The 13,523-nt window shown below is 41.9% G+C and overlaps 1 long non-coding RNA gene across 1 annotated transcript; it reads left to right on the top strand.

Moving 5' to 3' along the window:
- Positions 1–7,415: 7,415 nt before the first annotated feature.
- On the top strand, positions 7,416–12,778 carry LOC144578987 (uncharacterized). Its single transcript, XR_013525692.1, has 2 exons — positions 7,416–7,577; positions 8,359–12,778. It is a non-coding gene; the product is annotated as an uncharacterized LOC144578987 (long non-coding RNA).
- The last annotated feature ends 745 nt before the right edge of the window (positions 12,779–13,523 follow it).

The following is a 13,523-nucleotide window of genomic DNA, read 5'->3' on the forward strand; positions in this document are numbered from 1 at the left end:
ACTTTTCTTCTTTTGCACATTGTGGATCAATTCTGAATTGAACACACAAGTCAGATGGGAATGAAAATGCAGTGCCTGATTCACTGCTGAGACTGAAGCACTGGGACTAGGGCCATAGGCAGGCAAAAATGGGGCCACGCCAGTCTTCCCCTTGAGCTTACCTAAGTTCAGGAAGAGCTGCTGGGGAAATAGGTACCCTATTTCCTTTTGGTGCAGGTTTGGGGGTCTGGAGATTAGAGGCTGAGCAATCAATAACAACCCTGTTTGCAGGGTTTGAGGAGTCTCTAGAAATAACCTTTAGACTCTCAGAGGGAGGCCAGACTGTTCGATATTTGGAAATTCAATTGGCTAGTCAATTAGACCAGGGATCTACCATGGCATGTTCCTTAAATCTAACCTGGTTTTGGAGTTTCTGTCTCTGAATAATGTCCTTCCTGCTTGCCTCTCGGTCCCTGCACTTAGAACCATGGGCTGGTGTAATGATAGGGGCTGTCTCTTTAAAATGAACCTGACTTTTAAGGTGGGGAGTACATACCCAGAAGTTTTTGGTAAGGACCTAGAACATCAGGTGTTCCCCAGTGCTCCTGCTTTTCCTGCCCTTCAATATTATCTCCTTGCAAAACACAAAACTCATACTTCATGTCTTCTCAAGGATTGCTGGAAAAAGAAAGGATCTCTTTGGTGAAGCTACGTAGGACTTTCCCTTTCTGCTATAGAGGGACAGCTCGGTCTGAAGCGTCTGGAATAATAAAGGCTGCAGAATATGGTCAACCCATTTTAACTTTGTCACAAGATTTCTGTAGACACATGAAAGTGAGTTGGTTGAGTCCCAGGCACAACAAGAAAAAATCTTCCCTGGTGCTTTGCTACCACTTAGGAGACACCACTAACGACCCAGGTAAAGAGAGGCAGCGTTGACTGCAGGGTCAGGGTAAAATTGTCAGGCTTTCCCTTCATTTTAATGCCTGGTAATCCCAGCACCCCATTTCCAGGTACCCATCTATGCATTTGGCAGGATTGTTTTGAGTGCAAGTGAAAGAAACCCAGCCCAAACTAGATTATGGCTGGAAATATGGAAGTCTAAGGGGTATCTCTGGTATCAGGCTTGGTTGCATCTAGTGGTTTAAACTATGTTATGAAGAATTTCTGTCTCTATGCCTTGGCTCTTTTCTCTGGTGGTCTTTGGCCTCAGACAGTCTCTATTTTTATAACTCTTTCAGGCGCCAGAGAAAGAAAGACCCTTCTTTTCCCAGAAACCTTACATCAAATATGTTGAAGAAGGTCTGATTGGCGCTCAGTTTGGGGCTAATCTCCCTGATAAATTGCAGTGGCCAAAGGGATTAGCTGCTCTGAGCAGCCAGGTCTGGGTCATATGTCATGTGCCTACTTACCTCTGGGACACAGAGGCAAAGTCATCAGGGAGATATACTTCCCTTAACCACACTGGAAGGAGGTTGGGCTTTTCTGAAGGAAGAGAGTGGAACAGGCAAGAAACATATGTTCACTGTACAGGCTGCATCACACTGTACTGTAATTGTGTGTTCATGTGTCTGATTCAGTTTCCAGATCAGACTCAGAGCTAATGGTGAAGATCACAATTTGTCACTCTCACAAAGTCAGACGGACATGACTAAATCTGGATTTCACTTGCTTCATAAAGGAAGAAAGGAGAATTTCCCAAACACTGCATCCATGTGGCCATGTGGCATCTCCCCTAACTGCCAGAGCCAGCTGGGTCAACACCCGTTTGGTCACACTGAGAAAGGATGCTGGCACAGTCCCTAGCCTTCAGTGTTGCTGTTGCCTTGGAGGTCTGCAGAGAAGTGTCCCTGGCCAAGCCATCTGCTGAGCTTTTCAGTGCCCCACATGCTGCCAAATTTTCCCAGGCCACAGGGGTTTCTTAATAGAGGACGGAGGATTCTCCATGACTCAGTGATGCAGACAGTCAAGGGCACTGCTACCCAAATGGCCTATACTCCAAGTTCCTTTTTATAATGTTATTTAAAAAATAAACGTCTTATGCCAAATTATTTTTAGCTTCACAGAAAATTTACAAAGAGTGTACAGACTTCTCATACGCCCTTCACCCAGGTCCTCTGCATGTTAACATCTTATATAACACTGGTGAATTTGTCAAAACAAAGGAGTTAATAATACTATTAACTAAACTATGGGCTGGATTCAGATTTCTGTTTCTCTCACTAATAATTCTTTTTTCTTCCAGAATACCACATTGTCTTTAACCAAGTTCTTTTGGTTTACTCACAGAACTACTTCTCTGACATCAAGAAGCTAGTGTGGAAGGTTGATTGCACTAATGGTCTGCACTGATCATCCCTTTTTGTAAACATGCTCCTTGCAATGCAAAATATTAGTGCTTCTTACGAAAAGGTGGAGTCTATTTCTCCCTCTGGAATCCGGGCTGGCCTGTAATTTGCTTTGGTCAGGAAAATGCAGCAGATGAAAAGATATGCCCATTTTGAGCCTGGCCCCGGAGAGGCCTCGTTCATTCTCTTAAATCCCAGCCTCCTTCACAAGAAAAAGGCTGAGCTAGCCTGTTGGATTGAGTGCATGAATCAGACAGGAAATATCCCAACTGAATATTGAGGCCGTCCTAGACCCACCAACCCCAGCTGAACTTCTAGCTGACTGCTGATTCATGAATGAATCCAGGCAAGATCATTTAAATCTTGGAGCGTCAGGATCAACAACGTGTACCGTCAACTTGTGAGCAAAATGAATGTTTATTAATATAAGCCACTGAGATTTTTGTGGTTGTGTTTACATAGCGGTATTGTGGCAATAGATAACTGATATGGATTCTGGTATCAGCCTTCTGGTAGCTCGGGTTGCCCTGTCACCAACAAGTTCAGTTATATTTGTTGAATTTTTCAGTTTGGGGTACTTCTTGGGACAGGTCTCAGACTTTTGTAACCAGCTTTAGTGAACATTTCTTATAGGAGCCACTTTTTAAATTTTCATCTTAGTGGATTTGAATAGAAAACCCAGGCATGGAAATGATTTCTCCCAACACACTAGGGGTTTTCGCATGTTTTTCTAACCCTTGGTGTGGTTGGTTGACTTGTGCACGTTGAGAGCCATGATGGGTCATCACACTATATCTCAAGTCTCTTTCTCTCTGATTTCAAGGACAAGAAATCTACACATATTTGCTCTAGGACTTTGCTGCTGTGGATATTTCCCAAATAAGCCGTCTGTATTGGCAGAGCTTTCTGCTGACTACAGTGGGTACAAGCCTGGAATTTAAATTTCATGTCTTTAGCCATCTTAGAGGAAAAATGTTATTTTTTTCTTTGTTTTCTTTGTTTTTTTCTCCCAGATAAGCCAAAATAATTTGAACAAGTATTCTCAAAACTGTGGGATGTGGCTCTGGGGGGCAAAATCAGTTGCAAGGGGGGCATTCTGTAACTACTATAATGCTCATTAATCAACTTTGTTTTCTCAGTCTTGGAGCTAAATTTTAATTTCCCTGGAGGAGGCTCTGGTTCTGTCATTAGAAGGTCTCAAGCGTTTCCTCTGCCTTTCTAATAGCTTGGATTTCTCCTGATTCCTACTGGGAAAGTGGCAAGTTTCTCCAGGATTACAAAGATGCAGGGACTAGTCTCAAGTTTTTGCTATTGTCCCTCCAGGGAATGCTTTATTCCTATTATAACTCCCTTGCAGGGGGAGCTTCAATATCTTGTGGATGGAAAAGTAAGAGAGAGGGCAGCAATGTATTTTTGAGCTCAGATCCATAGGAATTACAAAGGCTCATCTTACTTGGTTTGCCACCCAATGCTTAGCACCTTACCCCTTAGTGGCTTGCAAGAGTGTGACACCTGCTTTGCAAACTCTGCAGGTCTGTGCTGTGGCTGTTCTTGTTAGATCCTCAGTGATGCTGCCACTTCAGACTTAAGGGTGATTTTAAAATCACGTACATGAGTGTCCCTTTCAACAACTGGAAGAAACTAAAGAGCTAGGGTTATCCCTCAACTCAGCCATTCTGTGTGCTTAGGCAGCCCTGCCTATTCCTGGATGCATTACTCATTTTTCTTTCTTTCTTTTTTTAATGCTTGTATTTTGTTTAAAAAATTTTAAAGATAAGATTATTGTGAAAATTTAAACATAACAGAAACATATCAAATATGCAAAAAAATTACTGCTCAGAGTTATGTATAGTTAAATGTCTATTTCTGAAACAGTCTTTCTTTAAAAATATACATATACTAATCATAAAATACATGTTCATAGATTTAAAAGTCAAATAATTTGTAACTATCTGTAATCCCAACACTTTGAGAGGCTGAGGCAGGCAGATCACCTGAGGTCAGGAGTTTGAGACCAACCTGACCAATATAGAGAAACCCAGTCTCTACTAAAAAAAAAAAAACAACAAATTTAGCCAGGCATGGTGGTGGATGCCTGTGATCCCAGCTACTTGGGAGGCTGAGGCAGGAGAATTGCTTGAACCCGGGAGGCAGAGGTTGCAGTGAGCCGAGATTGCACCATTGCACTCCACCCTAGGCAACAAGAGTGAAACTCTACCTTAAAAAAAAAGTTAAATAATTCAAGACTTATAACTGAAAAGAGGGTTTCTTTGCTCTACTCGTCTCTACTCCTGAGTTCTAATTCTCAAAGACAATTTCATCTGTTTGTGTACCTTGGTCTCTGATTTTCAAGTTTTAAGGTAGTTTCTTCGACTATCTGTTGATTTGATTTTGACCATGTTTAATGAAAAGTGAGGCACCCTAAAGATGATGGAAGGTCTGTGTGAATGTGTGAAGGAAAGGGTTTATAGGTCACACAGAGAAATTAAGTGGGGTGCAGATATTTTCTCGGGTCCCCACGAAAGACATTATATATGAGTCTTTTCTTCTGAGGCACTCCAGTTTGTTCAGGGAAGACTCTTTTAATCTCCTGGCAGGGCCCTGGGTACAAGGGAAGATAATATACTTCGTTAACACCATTCTAGGAGCAGAGCCACGCAAGGGGCTAGGGATCCATTAAGTGTGGAGACTTTCAATGTTGTACCTTTTCCTCTTCCCCTCCCCTTCCAACCCGCCCTCCTCTGTACCTGGTGTCACAACATCTAGAGTGGGCATTTTCAACCTGAGTTTCATGAGAGATTGAAGCCCTACAGAAAATTATTTGAATACGTATTTTTTTCGATTAGCTCAAGAATGGTACATAGTTAGTACTGTTTTAAAAGCCTACAAGAGAAATTAATGTATTGCATTCAGTGAATGCTTTAGGGTACTAGAGATAAATTTTCTCCAGAACAGTCATTGAGAAGGGTTTACCTGAAGTCTTTGTGTTTTTTTATGGATACTTTTTAAAAAAAAATACTTTAAGTTCTGGGTACATGTGCAGATCCTGCAGGTTTGCTACATAGGTATACACACACCATGGTGGTTTGCTGTATCCATCCCCCATCATCTATATTAGGTATTTCTCCTAGTGTTATCCCTCCCCAATCCCCCTACTCCCTGCTGTCCCTCCCCTAGCCTCCCATCTCCCAGGCCCCAGTGTGTGATGTTCATCTCCCTGTGTCCATGTGTTCTCATTGTTCAACACCCACCTATGAGTAAGAACATGTGTTTCGTGTTCTGTTCTTGTGTCATTTTGCTGAGAATGACGGTTTCCAGCTTCATCCATTTCTGCCTCCTGGTTCTGTCACTCTTGTTGCATTTGAGAAATCTGCCAGGTCAGGACTCAACCGCTCCTTCCCTGGTACCACTTTCCGTTTGCTCTCCAAGCAGTTTAAACTCCCAATAATAATTGTCTGCAGCTGTAGGCAGAAAAACCTCTTTAGTTGCCTTTCTTCGTGCTTCTAATTTTTGAGGGTTAAAAAAATTTAGTTCTTTGTGGCAGTCATGAGAGATTTACAAACTGGCTAAAGTTGCCCTTGGCTTCAGAGTAGAGTAGGGAAGTGAATTGGACCCCTACCACCAATCTCTGCATATTCTTTAAGCTTCATCTCTTTCTTCAGCTACGGTTACAGTGTCCAGTTCCATGCAGGCTTCAACCAAATTTGGGAGGTGAATACTGGGGTCATGTACCTTACTTTGAACCTTGTGCTTCTGGTCTTGGGGCTTCTCTGAGGCAGTATCATCGTCTATCATAGGACCCCAGTCGGCACTAATGCACATGGCTTTTGGATTCATGGAGGAGTTAATGCCCTGCGGGCAACCTTGATCAATAGGGGATGGGTGCTGCCAGATAATGTGCCTACCTCTTTTTCCCCTAGGTGGATGGTTCTGTGATGCATTTCATAAGATTCCTTAGCATGTTCTGTCAGAATGAATTGCCCATAGCAGTGGCCAATGCATCTGTGGTGAGCTGAATAATGGCACCTCAAAGGTGGCCATGTCCTGCTCTCAGAAATCTGTACATGTGTTATCTTACAAGGCAAAAGGGCCTTTTCAGATATGATTAATTTAAGGATTTTGAGTATCTGGGTATTTGAGTATCTGGGTAGAGGATCTGGGATATGCAGCTGGCCGTGTTATCACAAGGGCCCTCTTAAGAAGAAGGCAGTGGAGTTAGCCACAGTAGAAGGTGTGATGACCGTCGCAAGGTGTTGGAGGGACGTGAGAAAGGGGTGACAGGTCAGGGAACACTGTCAGCCTCGAAAATCTGAAAAAAGCAAAGGAATGGATTCTGTTTTCAGAGCTTCTAGAAGAAACCAGCCCTATGAACACCTTGATTTTAGCCTATAACATCCCTTTTAGTTCTCTGACCTTCAGAAGCATGAGCGGATAAATTTGTGGTGTTGTATGCCACTGAATTTGTGGTAGTAAGATGCAGCAGTAAAAGGAAATGAATAGAGCATGTGTGTTTCATTCTCCATCCCTCATTCCCCTTCCTTGGGATCACATTCTCAAATTAAGTAGGCTTTGCCTTAGAGGCTGCTTTTGGGGAAACCCAGGCTAAACAGGAAATGCTTTAACTGCTATTGGCAATTTCTGTGATGCAGTTTGCATATTTGTTCCTCACACCCTCAAATTTCATGTGGAATAGAAGTCTCCAGCTTGTTGTTCGGGCCTGATGGGAGGTGAATGGATCGTGGGTGTGGATTCCTCATGGCTTCCCTCTTGGTGCTGTCTTCAGGGTAGTGAGTGGCTTCTTGTGAGATCTGGTCATTTAAAAATGTGTGGTACCACCCCTGCCTCTCTCTCTCTCACTCCTGCTCTGGCCGTGTAATGTACCTGCTCCTGCCTCCCCTTCCACCACGACTGTAAGTTTCCTGAGGCCTCTCCAGAAGCTGATGCCAGAGCTATGCTTCCTGTACAGCCTGCAGAACTATGAGCCAATTAAGCCTCTTTTCTTTATAAGTTACCCAGTCTCAGGTATTTCTTTATAGCAATGCAAGATTGGCCTAATACATTCTATGTTGTATTTTTCCTGAGGAATAGATCTAGGACATGGATGTTGATTCATCTTAGGTTCTGTCCAGGATGACCACTGTCGGGAAAAGGAGCTGTCAGCGAAAAGATGCTTGTGTTCGCAGTGACCAGGGATGGAGGGACAAGTTGTCAGTGGCAGGCCGGAGTACTCTCCCTGTCAAAGAATTGAAGGTGAGCTCCCCACTGATGGGAAGGCATGTGCACGTGTACTGGAGGCAGATCAGTCAGGGCCTATGAAAACAGAGACAACTTCAAGTGTCTACAGTAGAGGAAGTTGACTGTAGAGAATTGTTTACAGGGGTGACATGGGAGCTGAGAACAAACAAAGACTGGAGAGGTAATCCAGAGACTGGGAAGAGCAGGTAGCCACTGCATCCTTATGTTTGGGGGCTGAAAGCTAGGGGTGGTGTTACGGGAGCCTGTGGGCTAGGGCCACTGAAAAAAGAGCTGGAATCAGAGTGGGACTTTTCAGTAGGAAGCCATCTAAAGTGGTGGGGATATGTAAGTTTTATCTCCCCATTTTGGAGAGTTTTGCAAATATATTTTTGAAAGAAAAACACAATTAATTGAATCCTTTTAATCCCATAAGGGCATAGAAAACTTTGTGACTGGTCCTATTAGAGTGCCCCTCAATTGACTAGAAAGATCCCATCCTCCCTTCTTTGTATCTGCTAATGGGTTGGGGCAAATAGTCACGTGACTTTAATTACTTCCACTGTAGGAACAGAAATGTGGGAATTCTTGGCATTTGGCATTTATCGTTTTGGGGGTTCAGCACCGATTAAGACTGAAACATTCAATCTGTTTCAACATTCTTTACTACTCATACTTGGAATGATTGCATGAATAGAAGAAAAGGGGTATCAGAGTATTTAGTTATAAAGATGTAAAGAAAGCTCTACCTAGGCACATTTACCTTTTATGATTATTGAAATTCATATTTCTTACACAGGCACACATGTCTGGAGTGCTAAAGAATCCTTGTATAAGGCACATCTACTCTACAAACTACTATGATCCTAGATAAGAGCTGGAACAAGTGAGTTTGAAACCAGTTTTGACCCTTTGTGAAAACCGGCATGCAGCAAAGAAGTAGATTTTCCAAAATCCCTGCTAAGTTTGGAAGAGAGACTGTCATAAGACCGTGGTTGACTGTGTCAGGGTCAGACAGAGACGCATTACAGAAAGAGATAGACGTGGAAAGACCCCAACTTCAAAATATCGAGGCATTGGAAGTGTTGAATCTCTTCTTAAAGATGGAATGCCATATAACCTGCGAGGAGAAGAATGGAAATCTGGGGCATTATAGGAGTGTTTTTGCTTTGAAGTGGGGGATTGGACCCCATAATTAGGCAAGAAAAAGACCATAAAGCTAGGAATTGGGCGATTGATGTGGGCTTGTGAGATCTGTGGAGAACCAGATAGGGACCAGACAGTAGAGCCAAAAACCATTCCTCAAAGTAGGTGCCTGCACCTCAGAGACCCAGTGACTCTGGGCAGGAAGAGGGAATGGCTGGAGGCTGGGTTGGTGTTTCACCTAATAGTTCTCTCTGCCTTTAGGTTAAAACTTGTCCACTGCCTGAAGCCATCTCAACATTTGGGGCTGAACAATCTGGGTAGGATAGTAGTAAATGAGGTCAATAATATTGGGTAAAAGGAAAGCTTCCTGAGGAAACAAATTGTGATTCTCTACTGGGAAAACATGAACACTCCACTAGGATTTGGATTCAACCTGCATGCGCTTGGGAGGTTAGTATTCCGAAGAAACAAATTCTAGATGTTAACTTTGTTCCTGCATTCTGGGAAGGGAAATTATATGGGGTGCACTAAGATGTTAGCAAATGTCCTTTATAGGGATGTAAAGCTTTATGAGGGGACATATAAAGCAGGGCAACACACACACACACACACACACACACACACACACACACACTCTTAACAGGAAAGAAAACAGATGAAGAGCCTCGGCAGACTAGACTGGGGTGGTCAGCATTTCAGGGTGGTGCTAGAGGAGGATGCATGGGTCATGACATGTGAGGTCAGTGGGCCTTGGGATGAGAACAGACTTGGAGGGACCACATGGAGAAGAGCAGTGGAGCCCTGAGACTCCATCTGGCTTCTGCCATGCGAACACAATTGAGGGCATGGCAGTCCAGTTGATGTCTGCCCATCCCCACCTACATGACCTGTGTCAGCAGCTTGTGTAGAGGAGCAATGGCAGCTGTTTTTCTAGTGGGTGTCTGGTGAGGAACTTCATCAATAGCTGATGTAATGGACTACAGGAATGCCTGTTCTGCTCTGTCTGAAACTCCCAGTATAAATCCTCCCCTTTTAAGGATTCAGACACTTACCAGTCCAGCTCTCCAACCTCATCTACAGAATACAAACAAAAATGGACATTTAAGTCCTTGATACCCAGGGGGATGGGGAGTGTAGGAGAGCAGATCCTCATATTTTTACTTGGGTGACTGAAGGGAAACAACTTGAGGTTCTTCCCCAGAGATGGGACATGTGGAAACACGGACATGTGTACCACTGTTAGATGGCAACAAAATGATATTTTCTGATGTTATTTTCCTCTCCTATAACTCACATTGCTATTTTAGCAATTAATATTAGCAATTAATTAATATTAAAACCCAATTAATATTCTATTTAACTTTGCTTTCTCCAAATATGAGTGTCACCAAGATTTTTATCATTTGCATTTCTCTTTGACACTATAGTCCACATTACCATCATAATCTCAGTATCAGCAAATGTTATCTAAAGTTCATACATGTTGCTAAAACTCTACACTTTCCCCTCCTACATCCAGGCTTGAGGTAGGTTTAGTAAGTACTCTTTAAACAACCAGGTAGACTGCTTTTTGATAGGGCTTGTCCTGATTGGAATGACTCAGAAGTACAGGTAGAAAAAGTCAAAGGTTTTGTAATTATTAGCAATTTATAAAAATTTAACATAATATCCTATCAGACATAGATTTACTTTGCTCTTTTAAAAGTGCTTTCTAGTACAAGTCTAGAAATATATTTAGCCCAACTCTGGAAAATTTACACTGAAAACATTAAAGCAGATAGCTTGGCAGTTGCTATGTAAGTCCTGTCCTGGGCAGGGAAGGGAGAAAGCCCAGGTTTTCAGTGTGATCCCATATGGAAAGGCAAAGGAGATCTTTTCTGAGTGATTCCACAGGGGACTCACTTTCTCTCTGCATGTTCCAGTGCCCTGTGGTAGCCTCTTAGGATGGTGATGAAAACATTAGGTAAATGCTGAGCTTGGAAAATGCCAGAGGATCTCTATATCCACTTGTTTTGCTGTTTAAGTAGAATAAACAATTTGGATGCTATTAGAGGTAACTGGCTTGCCAATTTCAATTTTTCAAAATTAATCTCTTTCGAATTATATAAACACACACAAATAAAAACCTGTCAGAAGTATTTTTAACTAATTTAAAAAGTAATTAACTAATTTTAACTAATATTGTAAGCTTCAAGTCCCCCAAGAGTAAATATAAACCTTCAAATTAGGTCTTAAGGAGAGTGTAAAGAAAAATCTCAGTGAAGTCTCAAACCAGAAGAGATAATTTTTTAAATATCTAAACTCTACTGGATTTATAAGCATTTGGAAAAAGTAATCTCCTTTTGGGAGTTACCACCTGAGACAGTACTATTCTCATATTTCATCTCACTTGTGTTTTAGACATGGTATAGCAGATTTGGTGAAGTATAAAAGGAACTAAATGTTTTAAAATTGTATGAAACATTTTTGAAGGAGTAGATGGTATTTGTACTTTTAAGACTGTTTTCAGATTTCTGTCAAATGTAGCTTCAAGAGTATAGAGAGAAATGAACAAGACTGGAAAATGAGAAGTGAGGCCCTATTAACTTAGTGATAAACTACTCTCTATGCCCATGTTAGGGCACATTGGTTGCTAGCAACAGAGACCAACTCTTTCCAACTTAAGCATACAAGGACTTTGTTGGAGGCATTCTGGTTAGTGAAGAGAGTCCAAGGAATTGCTGGATCACTGTGCTGCTGGAAGGACAGCTCCAGGGAACTGTCAGGAATTCAGTGACAATGGTGTCTTCTTTGGTCTGTGCCCCTGGAAACACTCAGCCCTAATAGCTTCCATCTGTTTTTCATCCTGCTGTAGACAGATGTGGTCTCTCAGAAAAGAAAGTCCAATTGGTCTAGCCTGGGTCACATGCCCTCCCTTCAGGCCCCTTGAGACAGACAGGAGCAGAGGGATGGGAAGAGGTATGGTCCTCCAAAGCAAAAGCTGGGGTTGTGGCCAAGAGAAGAGGGGAAGGGAGTACTGTGGCAAAGTAGAACCATCAAATGGAGTTTTATTTCCTTACTGCCCCTTGAGCCATATCACATCAAGTCAACATGACTGCAGTAGAAAAGCAAAATGAAGATGAACAATCTACTTCTTAGACGTTTTTAAGGTTCTTTTTCTGATGTTTTTGTATGGATTCTCAGTGAACAATTCTGGAAGTAAAGGCACTGAACTGATGAAAAGGGATAGATTAGGAAAGTTCAATGGTCAAAGCAGAATGCTAAACACATTCCTCATTGTTAGTAGAATTTTTTTTAAAGTCCAATTTACGTTCTATTTTCTCCCATAATTATAATAACAATGTGCTCCATAATTCATGCAGATTCTTGGTAAAATTTAATAAAAGGAACTGGAAACCAGTGCAATCAATGTTCTAAATATACTCACCTTGACATTGGGAATTACCATGTATTTAAATGTAATGACATAAACTGTTCCTATCTGATTTTGTAATATAATGAGATGGTTTCCATATCAGATATGCATTTAATTAAAAGAGTATGTCAGTGATGAGCAGATAGGAAATGATTTAGGTGACTAATGATAAACATTGACTTTATAAATAACTTTATTTTAAATATTCCGATCCCTTTGCTCCTCTATCCAGAGTTCCGAGTTTCTCCTATGTGAAGAAAGTCTTGCCCAACATTTGTATTTCTTTTAGGAAAAGTCTCTACAATTTGCCTGATACATAGACAGATGATCATTTTCTTTGATGCCAATGAAGCTTTGATTTCAGTACCCCTCACTCATATGGGCCTCTTCCAAGTCCTTGTAGCTAACTTTATATTTTTGTGGAATTTTTCTTAAAGATAATACCTCAAATCGTGTTGGCTTTAGGCCCCACAAACCTGGATCTGTCCTGTTGTAGATTTGGTAGCTGTAACTAACCCAACATTGCTTATCCTCCCTGACACACCCCACTTGTTCAGCCTGCAACAACCTAGATTTGTAACATTGTACATTCGATGTTTTTGTTAAGAAATCCAATTCAGTGGTTTTGTTAAGAAATCCAATAAACTGCTAGGACTTTGCAATGTTATTTTTTCCTTTTTAAAATGTTTTCCAAATATATGGTGGAGAATGAGTTAGGAATCATGTAGACTTGGGAGACCTACATAATAAAACACAGAACATTTAGGAAAAATATCATATCAGACACTTACATTCACTGGATTTCTTTCTTAGCCTCCCTGCTATCAAGATTCTCATTTTTCTTCTTTTTGTCCCTTGCTGCACTTTCTCTGGATCCTCCTTCTAACTTTTTCCCAGGGTCTTCAAGCCCCTTTGCCTTCTATTATGGGGTGTGATATGACTCCTACCCTTGGCTTGCTTGCTTGCCCACAGTAGGACCTAGGGACATTTAACTAGCCTCTGATCCTTAGAAAATGCTTTAAAAATTTTTTTATTGAGTTTGTTCTCCAATCATTGAGGTGTCTTTTTTTTTTTTTTTTTTTTTGAGACAGAGTTTCGCTCTTGTTACCCAGGCTGGAGTGCAATGGCGCCATCTCGGCTCACTGCAACCTCCGCCTCCTGGGTTCAGGCAATTCTCCTGCCTCAGCCTCCCGAGTAGCTGGGATTACAGGCGTGCACCACCATGCCCAGCCAATTTTTTGTATTTTTAGTAGAGACGGGGTTTCACCATGTTGACCAGGATGGTCTCGATCTCTTGACCTCGTGATCCACCTGCCTTGGCCTCCCAAAGTGCTGGGATTACAGGCGTGAGCCACCGCGCCTGGCCCGAGGTGTCTTAAATATTACTAACAAGGTTCTTCACA

This window comes from Callithrix jacchus, chromosome 1, assembly GCF_049354715.1.
Source record: "Callithrix jacchus isolate 240 chromosome 1, calJac240_pri, whole genome shotgun sequence".
In the NCBI taxonomy this organism is placed as follows: domain Eukaryota; kingdom Metazoa; phylum Chordata; class Mammalia; order Primates; family Cebidae; genus Callithrix; species Callithrix jacchus.